Genomic DNA, 13,966 nt, shown 5'->3' with positions numbered 1-13,966 from the left:
GTTGGTAACAGTCAGATAAGATTCAGAAGATGAGGCATCTTATGATACTTAGTGAATGATCAAGAGTTAAATAAATTATCTGTAAGACAATGCCACACGTTGTGGGGCTTAAACAGGAGCCCATAGATCAGGTACTGGTTCCTGTGCCTTCAGGGATTCTAGCTGAAGGAAGGAGCTACAACCATATCAAGTTGGTGCACTTCCTCAACAGGTCAGAATCTTGGCCCAAGGAATCATGTGACACCACAATGCCAAACCTGTGCTACTGACAAATAGCAATCTGCAGCTCTCCCCAGTCTGTACAACTTCCTGCCATGGGAAGTGACCAGGCTGTGCCACACACCTGCCCACCACAAAGTACTTAGTGGTATAGATAGGAATAATGACAATGAAGGTGCAAGGACTCCAATGAACCACTTCTGTATCGCATTAGCTCTGCTTGAAATGTGTAAACTCTACTTCATAACAAAAGAACACACTATGGGCTGATGCAACACAGATGCAACACAGATGCTCGGTTCAATGTGAGAATCCCCGCTGTGCTTTTATGTCCGAATGTGCCTCTCAAATTCACCCAAGGATCAATCTGGCTAAAGACACCAAGCTCTGAAACCAAGTTGTGTAGTTGGATTGTTTTAAGCATGGCTGAATTTGCCATCGGGTTGCATCCGAACTAAGCCCCCGAGCTTTATTCTCAGCTTGTTGCAAGAGGCTTGGCACAGAGCAGCTGAGAAACAGCTGTGGACTGGGCGAATGGCAGAGGAAGGGGCCAAAGAAACCACCAACAGCAAAACAAACCACGTTGCTGTTGGGTCATATGTGGAGGGAATACTTTGCTTGTTTTTGGAAGCTTGGTTAGAAGCTTCCGTGCCTCCTCATTTCATCTGACAGGGCCCACTGCCTTCACTTGAACATACCCACTCCCTATAATGCCCCTCCCCCCTGGCAGGATCATATTTTACTATACTTAGTTAACATTGGGCCCAAATATCTGGTAAGCAAATCTCATCCTCACACATAGGAAGATTGCTCTTTTTAAAGCCTGATCTGTTACTTTTGTTGCTATTATTCAAAATTACAACTTTGAGCATTCTATGGGAAAGCCTTATTAACTTTTAAAGTTAATAAATAACAATATTTTCTACATTGGTTTTAAATGTGCAAACTATTTTATTAGTAAAGCAGAGCTCGTTTACCTAATCAAAAACTGAGGCGGGTCTCACGATCAAGGAGACCCGCCTCCATAGGGTTTGTGGGGAGAGAGGGCTAAGCCCGCTCTCCTCACAGATGACCAGCCAGTCTGCTGTGGGCAGCCACAGCAGCCACCCACACAACTGCCGGCTCCGGACTGCCGTGACGGAGCCGGCAGGGGCTGGGAGGATTGGGGGCTGCGCGACCCCCGGAAGCTCCAGTATGCCCTGCGTGAGCGTGCAGGGCATACTGGAGAGACTCCCGAGCCGGGAGGCTGCTTTTAAGCCTCCTGGCTGGGGGTCTACTCATGACTAGCCGCGGCGCGGAGCCGCACTGCAGCTACTCACATTTTTTTTAAAAACGGGTTTGTGGAGCACTCGCTCCGCAAACTCAGGTTAAGGGGCGGGCTACAGAAGCGGGTGACCCGCTTTGACGGAACTGGGATCAGCTGCGAGCCCGGTGGGTCTGATGATCGGTGGGGAGCAGGCTAAGTACCCTTAGCCCGCTTTCCACTGATTGTCAGAATAGCTTCACTGTGTTCTGTTCGGGTTTGGGAGTTGTGTGTGCCCCCAATTTTCAGTTGTGTGGAGGAAAAGCTACCTAAGTAGGAGAAAAGGCTCTCCAGATTTTCCTCCTACCTTGCTTCCACACAACCACTTCTTCCTAGGTTTTCTTCTTACCTTGCTTCCGCACAACCAAAAATTGGGAGCACACACAGCTCACAAACCTGGATAGAACACAGTTTTTGATTGTGTGAATGACCTCACAGTGGTTACGAGGCCTCTCCAACCCTTTTGAAAATGGGTGCAGGGATGGAGCTTGACTTTGAACATCTGTATTTTATATTTTCTTTTCTTCTTTTTTGTCTGTTATGATTTAATATGTTATGTGTTTTTATTGTATGTTTTAATTCTCTGTTGTGAGCCGCCCATAAGATAATTTGCTTTGGGGCGGCTAACAAAGTTTATCATTATCTATATCTATATCTATATATCTATCTATCTATCTCTCTAAGATGTACCCGTCGCTATTCCCATGTGTGGCATCTCTCACAAGAGTTCGCGAGCGAGCTGCTGGCAGGGGGAGAGGAAAGCAGTGGCACTGGTGGACAGGCTTTCAAGCAAGGCAGGAACAAAAATGGGGGGGAGAAAACGGCAGCGGGTGGGGAAGAAAATGATGGAGGGCAGGTGGGGGAAGAAATTGGCGGTGGGTGGGGAAAGAAAACAGCAGCGGGGGGAGAACTAGAGGTGCAGATGCTCTGTACCCAGCCCAGCTAGTTATTTATTATCTGAAATATACTTGTGTCCCAAACATGCACATCAACTTACATTCTTATGACTCAGTCCTCAAGAGAAATATCACATCCTATTGCTTTTTACCACTTTCCTGCCCCCCTTGAAAATAGGTGCGGGGCTGAGCTGGTATTCAGACTCAAAATGTAGTATTTTGTCCTGACTTTACAATCCTGATTCATCCTTGACTTTGCAAGGATACAGAATGAGAGAATAATTTGCCAAGTTCAAACTGAACTGAGAACTTGAGCGGAGAAGGATTTCAGCCCTAACTACTCAGCACCAAGTCTGGCTCTATAGACTAGACTACACGTGCTTGCCTACCATGTAACCTAGTTTTACAGAAATAAACTACAATACCAGCATCTCTTGCACAGCAGAACCAAAGTGCTCTCTCTTACTGAATCAGTGCTGAATTCACCAACCACTGTTTTTTCACATATTCTTCACCTGGAGGGAAAGAGAATGTTTAAGGATTCTGTTCAAAGCTCACTAATTTCTTAAGGGGTGAAGGGAGCTTGGGCGTGGCTGGAGGACAAAGTCCTCCAGTGGATCCCCCATCCTCTAGGCTTCACAATCGTTTGTGCCCCAAGCCACGCCCCCTGCATATGACATCTGGCATGAGGGGGCAGGGCTAGTGCCAAAGACAGGCCCATCAGCACCGGCAGAGCTTCCCTAGTCAGCAGTTCATGAAATCACTGACTGGGAACTCCTTTCTCTGCCTTCTTGAGAAGGCAGGGAAAGTAGTTCCCAGTCAGTGATTCCACGAACCACTAACTGGAGAAGCTCTGATGGGCCATGTGCTCAGCATTGGTCCCACCCCTCACAGCAGATGTCATATGCAGGGGGTGTGGCTTGGGGCACACACGATTGTGAAGCCTAGAGGATGGGGGAGCTGCTGTCAGACATGGGGCAGGGCCACTGGACCCTCTCCCATCCTCCCCAGTCAGTGTTTCATTCACCTGGCTGGCTGGGTTCCCCCCTGCCCAGCCCAGCCAGCATTTCAATGAAACACTGGCTGAGTATAGGAGGGGGCAAGGGGGAGCCCTGGCTGAGGGTGAGGGGTGCCTTGGCACCTGCCCCCCTCCGACCCTGGATCCTGGGGGTGGTCATCCCCCCTTGCTCTGTGGTCCCTATGCCCCAGAATTTCTTCACACAGAAATAATCCACATATCCATAGATGCCTCCTTAGGGACATGGCTAATAGAGGAAGCAGAACTCTAGACTTCCTTAAGGATCATAGGGAAAGAAAAACCCAATGCATTGAGATTGTTTGTTTGTTTGTTTTTAAGGATGCACAAGCAGTTAGGATCTACTTAATTTTATAATCAATTTTATGAACAAAATCATATTTTTTTTTCAAAATTAGAGAAACAAAGTCCCTCTTGGTCTTGACAAATCTTTGTTTCTGTAGGCTAGGGTCAGAGAATGTTAATTTGCAATTCTACAGGCACTTAAGCAGCTGGAAGTTATTTTGCAAACCAAAGGGAAGAAACATTAAATGGTATTCACTCCACCACCCCTTTTGTGTCTTTTAAAAATTATTATTAGAACCCCAAGGTCCTCCAACCAGAGCCAGATGCAACATGGTGGTTCAGGGATGGAGCTAATTACCTACTTCACCCAATGAGCTATTCACTAGGATGATAAATATGGATCTACATCAGAGGCACTATAGATCAGACATTCCAATACAAAACTCTAAAACTGGCCAGGAGAGCTGCACAGAGCCAAAGTGACCTGAAAGTGCTCCACAGAACACATCAAAACCCTGCATATTACAGGCGAAGATCAGTAGTGGTGTGAGCTTCCTTTCAGGGAAGCTTGTCCACCCTGTTACTTGTCTCCTCACTGAAGAGCCTCTGATAAGGTTCCAAGGAACCCCAGGGTTAACAGGACCACAGTTTGAAAACCAGAGCTCTTGATACCCACCCACCCCGCCACCATTTGCAAGGTTATGCTGTTTTTTCACACGCAAACAACTACATCGGGTTTTTTCTTATGAAAAACATACGTTGTCAATGTTCATTTATGAAAAAGTAATTGAATTCCTCTGTGGAGAGGGGTGTTTTTTGTGTGTGTGTTGTTTTTTTTAAAGACAGATGTTGACACTTAACAACGTAAATGAAGGCTAAGCTACAATCAGCCTGGAGTCATTCAGAAGGCCCACCGTTACCTCCAGATGCAAACTTCAGATGCCAGATGAATCCCAGATGCACATTCCCACCAGTGGAGTGTGCACAAAGAAGACTGTGTTTATTGTCACTGCAGGGCTATCTCAGCGGCAAGCCTCAAATTAGGCCAGAAAGCTCAGTTTCAAACTATTTATCCAAAAAGGCTCTCCAGTATTTGGAAGGTGCTTGCATTGATGGACAAATGAGGTATTTAATACAGAATATATTTTAAGAATCCTGTGGAGAGCAGGAACTATGCTCATCAATCCAGGCCTTGAGTTATTGTCTTGCTTGCTTCTCATCAGTTTTCCTAATAGCCTTATTGACGTACCCCATTACCTCATTTAAGTGGGTAATGTGAAGTTAGATCCGCTTTCCTCCAACATTAGAACTTTGTTTCCCCAGAAACACAAATCAAAAGAAAAAGAGCACAGATGTAGCTCTCCTCTTTTCCATATCCAGCACTTGGTAATAAAACATTAGCCATAAAAAATGTTCTTGGTTATGTTAAGATATTCATGGTAGAATCTCTAAAAAAAACAAAAAACAAAACAAAACATTGGAACAGCTGGAAAGCTGAAGTTGTGCAGCCCTGTCCTAAAACAGCCATCTTACGATACAGCAGACCCTGGCTGCAATCCTAAACACACTGACTTTGGAGGAAGCCCCATTGAACTGAATGGGGCCCACTACTAAGTAAACAAAAACATAAGAACAGCCCTACTGGATCAGGCCTAAGGCCTATCTAGTCCAGCATCCTGTTCAGGGCTGTCCTTAGGGCATGGCAAGCAGAGTGACCACCCCAGGCTCCACTCTTTTAACCCCCATTAGAATTAACTGGGGGGCCTGCACTGGCTGATTTGCCCCGGGCCGCGCACCCAACCAGGGCTCTCTAAGGACAGCCCTGATCCTGTTCCTCACAGTGGGACAAGAGGTGAGGACATGTTCCACAGGCAAGAGGTGAGGACATGCCCTCTCTCTCCTGCTGTTGCTCCACTGCAACTGTTGTTTAGAGGCTTATTTAGTTAGTTCGTTCTTTACTTATTTATTTATTTAACATATTTATATACCACCCAAAATGCAAGTCTATGGTTCTAGTGTTGTGAGAGAATGAGAAAAATTTCTCTCTGTCCACTCTCTCTACATAATTTTATATTTCATGTTTCCCTGTAGTCACCTCTTTTCCAAGCTACAAAGTCCTGGATGCTGTAGCTCTGTCTCATAAAGAAAGTGCTCCCGGTCGCTGATCATCTTGGTTGCCCTTTTCTGCACCTTTTCCAGTTCTACAATGTCCTTCTTAAGATACAGTGACAAGAACTGCTAGATTTGTATAAGGTCATTATAATATTAGCATCTTTCCACCAGTTCCCTTCCTAATGTTCCCTAGCATGGAATTTGCGTTTTTCACAGCTGCCACGCACTGAGTCAACACTTCCAATGAGCTGTCCACCACAACTCCAAGATCTCTCTCCTGGTCAGTCATTGACTGACCCACTCACCCAGTTTGAAGAGATCCTTTTGGAACTCCTCACAATGTGTTTTGGATTTCACAATCTTAAATAGTTTAGTGACATCTGCAAATTTGGCCACTTCTAGATTATTTATGAACAAAGTTAAAGAGCACTGGTCCCAGTACAGATCCCTGGGGGACTCCACTTCTTACTTCTCTTCATTGTGAAGATTGTCCATTTATTCCTACTCTCTGTTACCTGTCCTTCAACCAGTTACCAATCCACACATGAACCTGTCCCCTTCTCCCATGATTGCTAAGTTTACTCAAGAGCCTTTGGTGGGGAACTTTGTCAAAAGCTTTATGGAAGTCCAAGTATATTATGAAGCTATTCCCCCAATCACTGGAAAGCAGGCTAAGGGAGCTTAGCCCACTTTCCAGTGGTCGTGGGAACCACTGGGCTCGCAGGCGAGCCTGGTGCTCCCAAGGCGGCTAGCCCGCCTAAACCACCCTCCCCTTAAATGAGGTTAACAGAGCAAGCGCTCCACTAAGCTCATTTGGTTGCTCGTGTGTTGCCATGGTACATGGCAACACATGAGTAGACCCCAAGCTGGGAGGATGCAAGCAGCCTCCCGGGCTCAGGGGTCTCTTCAGGATGCCCCACGCACTTGCACGGGGCATCCTGCAACTCCGTAACGGAGCCAGAAGTTGTGTGGGTGGCTGATCCGGCCACCCATCTATGAGCGGTTGTTCATCTGCAGGGAAAGCGGGCTAAGCCCCCTCTCCCCTCTGAATCCCCTCAGGAGCTTCACACATGTCATGTGAAGCACCTCCTTGTCAACCAGATCCCCTTTATCCATATGCCTGTTGACACTCTCAAAGAAGGTTAGTGAGGCAAGGTTAGTGAGGCAAGACTTGCTCTTGTAAAAGCCATGCTGGTTCTCCTTCAGCAAAGCCTGTTCTTTTATATGTTTTTTTCCTTAAATATGATTTCCATCAATTTACCCACCACAGAAGTTAAGGTAACTGGCCTGTAATTTCTCGGATCCCTCCTGGATCCCTTCTTGAAAATCAAGTTACATTCGCTACTTTCCAGTCCTCTGATACAGAGCCTGATTGTAGGGACAAGTTACATATTTTTGCTAGGAGATCAGCAATTTCACATTTGAATTCCTTCTAAACTCTTAGGTGGATGCCATCTGGCCCTGATGATTTTTTAGTTTTTTCAAGACAATTTAGAACATCCTCTCTCGTCACCTCAAATTAACCCAGTTATTATTATGACTATGATTATTATTACATTTCTATCGCGCTCTTCCTCCAAGGATCCCAGAGCAGTGTCAGCATCCAAGATTGAGAAGGTCAGTTCTGGAGTGGGTATGTGCTCAGTATCCTCCACCATGAAGAAAGATGCAAAGAACTCATTCAGCTTCTCTGCAATCTCCTTAGCCTCCTTAATAATCCCTTTCACGCCCTCATCATCTAAGGGTCCAACCACCTCTCTAGCAGGTTTTCTTCTTCTGATATATTTAAATATGTTTTTGTTATTTCCTTTTATTCTTCTAGCTATATGGTCCTCAAACTCTTTTTGCATCTCTTATCGAGGCTATTCACATGATTTTAGAAAATCGGGCTAGCCTCCAGTAGCCCAATTTCCTACAATAGTGTGAACCACCAGGCTCGGCTGCAAGCCCGGTGGTTCTTGAGCAGGTAACCTGCTCAAGTAGCTCACCCCTTAAACCGGATTTGCGGAGCAAGTGCTCCGCAAACCCAATTTTTGGGATCATGAGTAGCCGCGGCGCAGCTCTGCACCATGGCTACTCACGAGTAAACCCCCAGCAGGAGGCTGAAAAGCAGCCTCCCAGCTCAGGGGTCTCCCCAGTATGCCCTGCACACTCATACTGTAGCCTCCTGGGGCCGTGCGGCCCCCGAACTCCCCAGCCCCCACCGGCTCCGTCACAGAGCTGGCAGTCGTGTGGGCAGCCATTGCGGCCACCCAGGGCTCCTGCCCTGCTCGTCTGCGGGGAGAATGGGCTTAACTGATCGTGAGACCTGGCTCATTGTCTCCTTGCATTTATTTTGCCAGAGTTTATGTTCTTTCTGTTCTCTTCAATTCTGAAGATGTCTTATTTCCTTTAATAACTTCCCTGACTCTACTTGTTAGCCATGCTGACGTCCTCCTGAACTTTGTGGTACTTTTCCTCCTTCTTGGTATACATTGCTACCGAGCTTCTGTTATTGTGGTTTTGAATAATTTCCATGCTTTCCAGAGTGATTTGACCTCTTGACTTTCCCATTCAGCTTCCTTTTCACCAGTCCTCTCATTTTTGAAAGGTTTCCTTTTCTGAAGTCCAACACATCTGTGTTGGACTTCCTTTACAATGCCACTCACATATAAGCTAAATTGGATCACACTATGGTCACTATTCCGCAATGGTTCTACAATTCTGACATCTCGCACCAGGTCCTGGGCACCAATCAGGATTAAGTCCAAGGTTGCCTTCTCTCTGGTTGGTTCCATGAACCACTGTTCTACGGCACAATCATTTAGCATGTCTAGAAATTTGGCCTCCCTGTCAATACCCGCATGTGAATTTGCCCAGTCTATGTGAGGGTAATTGAAGTCACCTATTATTACAGCTCTCTTTCTCTTTGACGCCACTCTGATTTGCTTCTCTGACTCCAAGTTACTCTCAGCATTTTCATCCAGAGGGTGATAGCACATCCCTAGTCAAACATTACCTTTCAGTCCTAGGACTGTGCGACATATCAAGTGGCCAAATTGCTCTTGGAGGTGCTACCTGGAACTATGGTTTTGGAGAACTGCACGTATATATTGATATTTGCTAATAAGGACTGGCCATGGAATATGTCTAGATCATGCTCCATGCAAAACTGAGGCATGCTCTGGATTTTGATGTTTTGAAACAAAAACATCATCATATGTTTAACAGAATGGATATAACATGTATTTAATAGAACTGATATAATAATTTCCAAAATATTTGCTTCAGTTCTAATTAATGCATTGCGAATATTCTTTTCCAAGTCTGTGTTTGCACTGATCTGTAAACAGTGTCTCTTATCATAATCAGATCACTATTTTTCAAAGATGCAGAATGCTACCCTACTTTCTAGTGTGCCAAATCAATGAGAACAGGGCTGCACATTTTTGGTTCTCCAGCTGATGTTGGACCACAGTTCCTATCATCCCTAACTATTGGCCACTGTGGCTAGAGATAATGGGCATTGTAGTCCAACAACAGCTGGAGGATGAAAGTTGCGACTCCCTGAGTTAGTGATCAATCAGATGGAGGAAATAGGTACTGGCTTTGACTATTGCCTGTAAATGGCTTGGTTGAATGGTGTTTGAAAAGAGGCCTATGGCTATCAACACAAATGTTCCAGGTCTCCTCCCATTTTGTTGACACAGAGGGTAAACTAGATATTACTTTAAACATGTAATTTGGACTGGTGTGCAGCCAGTTGAAGCCCCTGTGAACCAAGACCATTGCGTGAAAGGAAACATTTTACCCTCAGTCCCTGACTGCAGTCCCAGTCCAGACTATCCCCTTGGGTGCTGCTATTTGACCTGGATCAAAACCTCCCATTTGTGCCAGTGGAAGCGTTTTCCCCAGCAGCCATAGAGGGCCCTGCTCAGAACTGAGATTGTGGTGTGGACAGAAGGTGAACCCCTGCCCCTCATGTCATGGTCCCAATCCATAGAGCGACCGATCTGACTGCAATTTACTGAATAAAAATCAAGCACATGCATCCCTGTCACATGCTTCACGTAACCTTGAGTTTCTCTGATGTACAGAAGTCCCAAGGCTGACAAAATGGGAAGCTAGAAGATGACCCAGGGAAACCTTTGTAGCATTCTTTGTGATTGTGCCATATCAATTGATTGAGGTGTGTGCGCGCGCACGCGTGTGCGTGTGTGTGTGTGTGTGTGTGTGTATGTAATTTCCAAGTTTGAGTCAACTTTCTTACTTGAACTATTTGGGTTTTTAAAAATATCACTTCTGCAGAAAGAAATGTTCATTCAGACAAACCCGACCTATTTCTGTTCTGACACCTCTGCTTCAAAGGCAGCTGTCAGATTCCAGTTCTGTGCCAGTTGCACAGGCTCAACGCTTCATCGTGAGCTGCCAGCGTCATGACAGCATCTATGGACTTGAAAGTCCAACAGATGCTAATGAGTGAAGCAAAAACTGTATAAAGCTAATTTCAAAGGAAGTGGTGTCTAAAGTACTGAGCCCTGCCTAAGGAGGGGCATAAATCTCTGCAATCTCCACTAATGTTCAAAAATTCAAGCAAGCGCAAAATATGAGCATCTGCAGAGCTATTTGCACATTGCATTATACATAACATGTGAATAGCCTGTTATGAGCGCTCCACGCTGACCAGCCACATTCAGCGCCACTTATATGGGTCTCAGGACTTTGAGGGGAGTGGGACCAGTCAGCCAGTTGCAGTCAGACTGGCAACAGACAAGCCAATGAGGAAATTCTCACAATTGGACAAAAGCACTCTAAGGGAGCCTAACCCGCTTTTGCCCAATCATGTGCTGCCACAGGAGCTGCGTGGTTCCCGGCAGCAAACCCTCCTAATTCCCCCTCCCTTAGCCAAGGTTAGCGGAACGAGCGCTCTGCTAACCCCGTCTATTTGATCATGTATTGCCGTGGCGTGGCTCTGTGCCATGGCAACACACGAGGAGACCCCCACCGGGAGGCTGAAACGAGCCTCCCGGCCCCGGGGGTCTCCCCAGGATGCCCCTTGCGCTCACACAGGGCATCTTGGAACTTCCAGTGGCTGCACGGCCCCCGATCCCCATAGCCCCTGCCAGCTCCATGACAAAGCTGGCAGTCATGTGGGTGACCAATCTGGCTGCCTAGGGCTGTCCGAGGATCGTCTGCGGGGAGAGCGGCTAAGCCTGCTCTCCCTGCAAACCCTTTTAAGGCGGGTCTCACTGATCGCAAGACTCACCTCAATCAGTGATATCTCCATTGTAAGGGAGACGGGGCTCTCGAGGGATCTCCCCAGCACTGTGCAGTCTCACGAGAGGTGGGGCTTCCACAAGACATGGCCCCCACTCACCTTTGTGACAGCTGCAGAGATTATTTAGCACATGGACCAATTATGTAGAGGGGCACGAGGACACTGAGGTCTCAGAAACTCATTGGCACACTTTTCTTCTCCCCTCCTCCTCTTTTTCACCTACTTCAGGGATGGCGTGAGGTGTGAAGAGTGCAGGTTCTTAGGAATGAGACAAAGACTGAGGTGACCCAAACTTCCCCCTCCCACATACCTGATTAGTGCAGAGGCTTGCAATAGGACAGGACAGAAAGAATCAGAGGAGGACCTGGAAGACACACATTTTTGTGTGAATGACTGTACGTGTAATCATTTTAAACATTAAAATGGGGACTGGATCCCTCGAAAATGGAGAGTGCAAATTAAATATACTGCTATTTTATTTTATTTTGTTTGTTGGATTGATTGATTTCTATACCAGCCAGCGTGGTGTAGTGGTTAGAGTGCTGGACTAGGACCGGGGAGACCCGAGTTCAAATCCCCATTCAGCCATGAAACTAGCTGGGTGACTCTGGACCAGTCACTTCTCTCTCAGCCTAACCTACTTCACAGGGTTGTTGTGAAAAAGAGACTCAAGTATGTAGTACACCGCTCTGGGCTCCTTGGAGGAAGAGCAGGATATAAATGTAATAATAATAATAATAATAATAATAATACCGCCCTTCCAAAAAAGGTGGTTTACATTAATAGGTGTGGTTTACATTAATAGCAATAGCAATTACATTAATCAGGGTGGTTTACATTAATAGCAATAGCACTTACATTTATATACCGCTCTATAGCCAGAGCTCTCTAAGCGGTTTACAATGATTTAGCATATTGCCCCCAACATTCTGGGTACTCATTTTACCGACCTCGGAAGGATGGAAGGCTGAGTCAACCTTGAGCCCCTGGTCAGGATTGAACTTGTAACCTTCTGGTTACAGGGCGGCAGTTTTACCACTGCGCCACCAGGGGCTCTTAAAGCACATTTACATATGGTTTACATACATGCACAATGAGCATGTACATGAACAGATCAAAAATCATGCGTACTTTGTACAAAGACTGAAACATGATGTATGTTGCAACATAAGGCTTGAGAAATTGTGGCAAAAATAAGATTAGAGCTAGAAACTGCTGGTCCACAGCCCATATGTACACTATGAACTTAGATGGGTTTTATTCCTCCTCAATTGTTATAGCTTCCCTGAAATAATCATGGAAATTGTGCTTTCAGTGAAATACTGAAAGTTCTATATTAGATAAACTAAGCCCCTCTATTACATTTTCCAGGATTCCCTGAGAAAAGAGAATAGGTCCTTCACACAATCAAAAACTGAGTTCTACCTGGGTTTGGGAGTTTTGTGTGTTCCCAATTTTTTGTTGTGTGGGAGCAAGGTAAGAGGAAAACCTGGGTAGAAGTGATTGTGTGGAAGCAAGGCAACGAAGAAATCTATTCAAGTTTTTCTCCTACCTTGCTTCCACACAAACAAATACTGGGAGCATACACAACTCCCCAACCCAGGTAGAACTCAGTTTTTGGTTGTGTGAATGACCTCAATTACTGTTAAACCAGTTTATAGTGCGGATGTGCCTGAGGCACAAAGCTGCTCCAGCTCTCCTAATACAAACATCTGTAACTCAGTTAGACTTTGTACAAATACAAACCACTCAGCTGTGCAGTCTCTCACTAGAAGTATGGGTGTTGGAGTTCCTTATGCTGTGCCTATGTGGAACACCATATATGTGGTCAAAGCAGACATTCACAGGAATGCATTGTTAGAGAGCATGGTTCCAATCAGACGAACCTCTCCTTTTGCAAATAGCTGCAGATGGCTCAATTCCGATTAGGGATGTGGGGAAAGTGGGGTTTACATGTTCACACAGAGCCCTTTCCCCACCCCAAATTTCCCCAAGCTGCTAATTGTCTGAAATTTCCAGGATATATTCATTTTAGGAGCAAACAGCAGCTTGGTGAAGTGATTTTTTTGGCACAAAAGAGCATGAGGGAAAAGAGTCAACCCACACATCATTGTTTGCATAACCCACACATCATCTACCCACACTTCATTGTTTGCATTCCTGCAAATGTCTAATTTGGCTTGCAGTGCCACTTTTCTCCAAATCCAATTTCAGTGTCATCCCTTCTGTGTCTTCACTCCCACATATGGAAATGGAGCCTATACTGCCGCCCCCCAAGTGCATATTTTATCTCCTAATAGCCTTGTCTCCTCCTTCCCCCCACTGTAAAATTGTAGATTGTGCACTCAACAACAGCCAAGATTTCATGAACCACCACATCTCTGTGCTGGTACTACTTGTTGTGAACCATTCTAGAATAGAGGCTATAAATACTTCCAGTTTAGTTTTGTTCAATGGTCTTGGGTAGGTAAAGCCAGCCTGGTTTGTTATTCTCTTTTAAGCTGCCTTATATTTTTGCTTCCTATGGAATGATTGCTAGGCTTTGATGATAACTAATGGGGCTATTCACACAACCAGGCGGGTGAGCAGGATGGCAGGGTTCAACATACCTTTCCCTCGACAATCCCTCTTTGCCTCTTTGGTGTGCAAGCCACATGCCTGCAGGGCAGTGTGAATCGATGGAGACCAGGACTCATTTTCCCATCCTCGGCATGTCCCACAAGGCACCACACAATGGTTGATTCCCCCATCAGATGGGCACTCCAGGCAGGGTTTAGGCTGGGTGGGATCCACGTGGATCCCAGTGCTCCACATGAGCAGACTAGCCCAGATAGCAGCCTAATTCAATGATTTGGTCT

General features: G+C 45.9%; 1 long non-coding RNA gene across 1 annotated transcript in view; it reads left to right on the top strand.

Moving 5' to 3' along the window:
• The window catches only part of LOC128342267 (uncharacterized), a 47,693-nt gene extending 36,102 nt beyond the window's left edge, over positions 1-11,591 (top strand). Inside the window, exon 2 of the long non-coding RNA XR_008314878.1 lies at positions 11,337-11,591. This is a non-coding gene — a long non-coding RNA (uncharacterized LOC128342267). The remainder of the gene's footprint in view (positions 1-11,336) is intronic.
• Positions 11,592-13,966: the final 2,375 nt, after the last annotated feature.

The sequence above is a fragment of the Hemicordylus capensis genome, chromosome 2 (assembly GCF_027244095.1).
Source record: "Hemicordylus capensis ecotype Gifberg chromosome 2, rHemCap1.1.pri, whole genome shotgun sequence".
NCBI classification, from domain to species: Eukaryota; Metazoa; Chordata; class Lepidosauria; order Squamata; family Cordylidae; genus Hemicordylus; species Hemicordylus capensis.
Note: the sequence above shows the minus strand (reverse complement) of the source record. Positions and strands in the feature narration are given on the sequence as shown.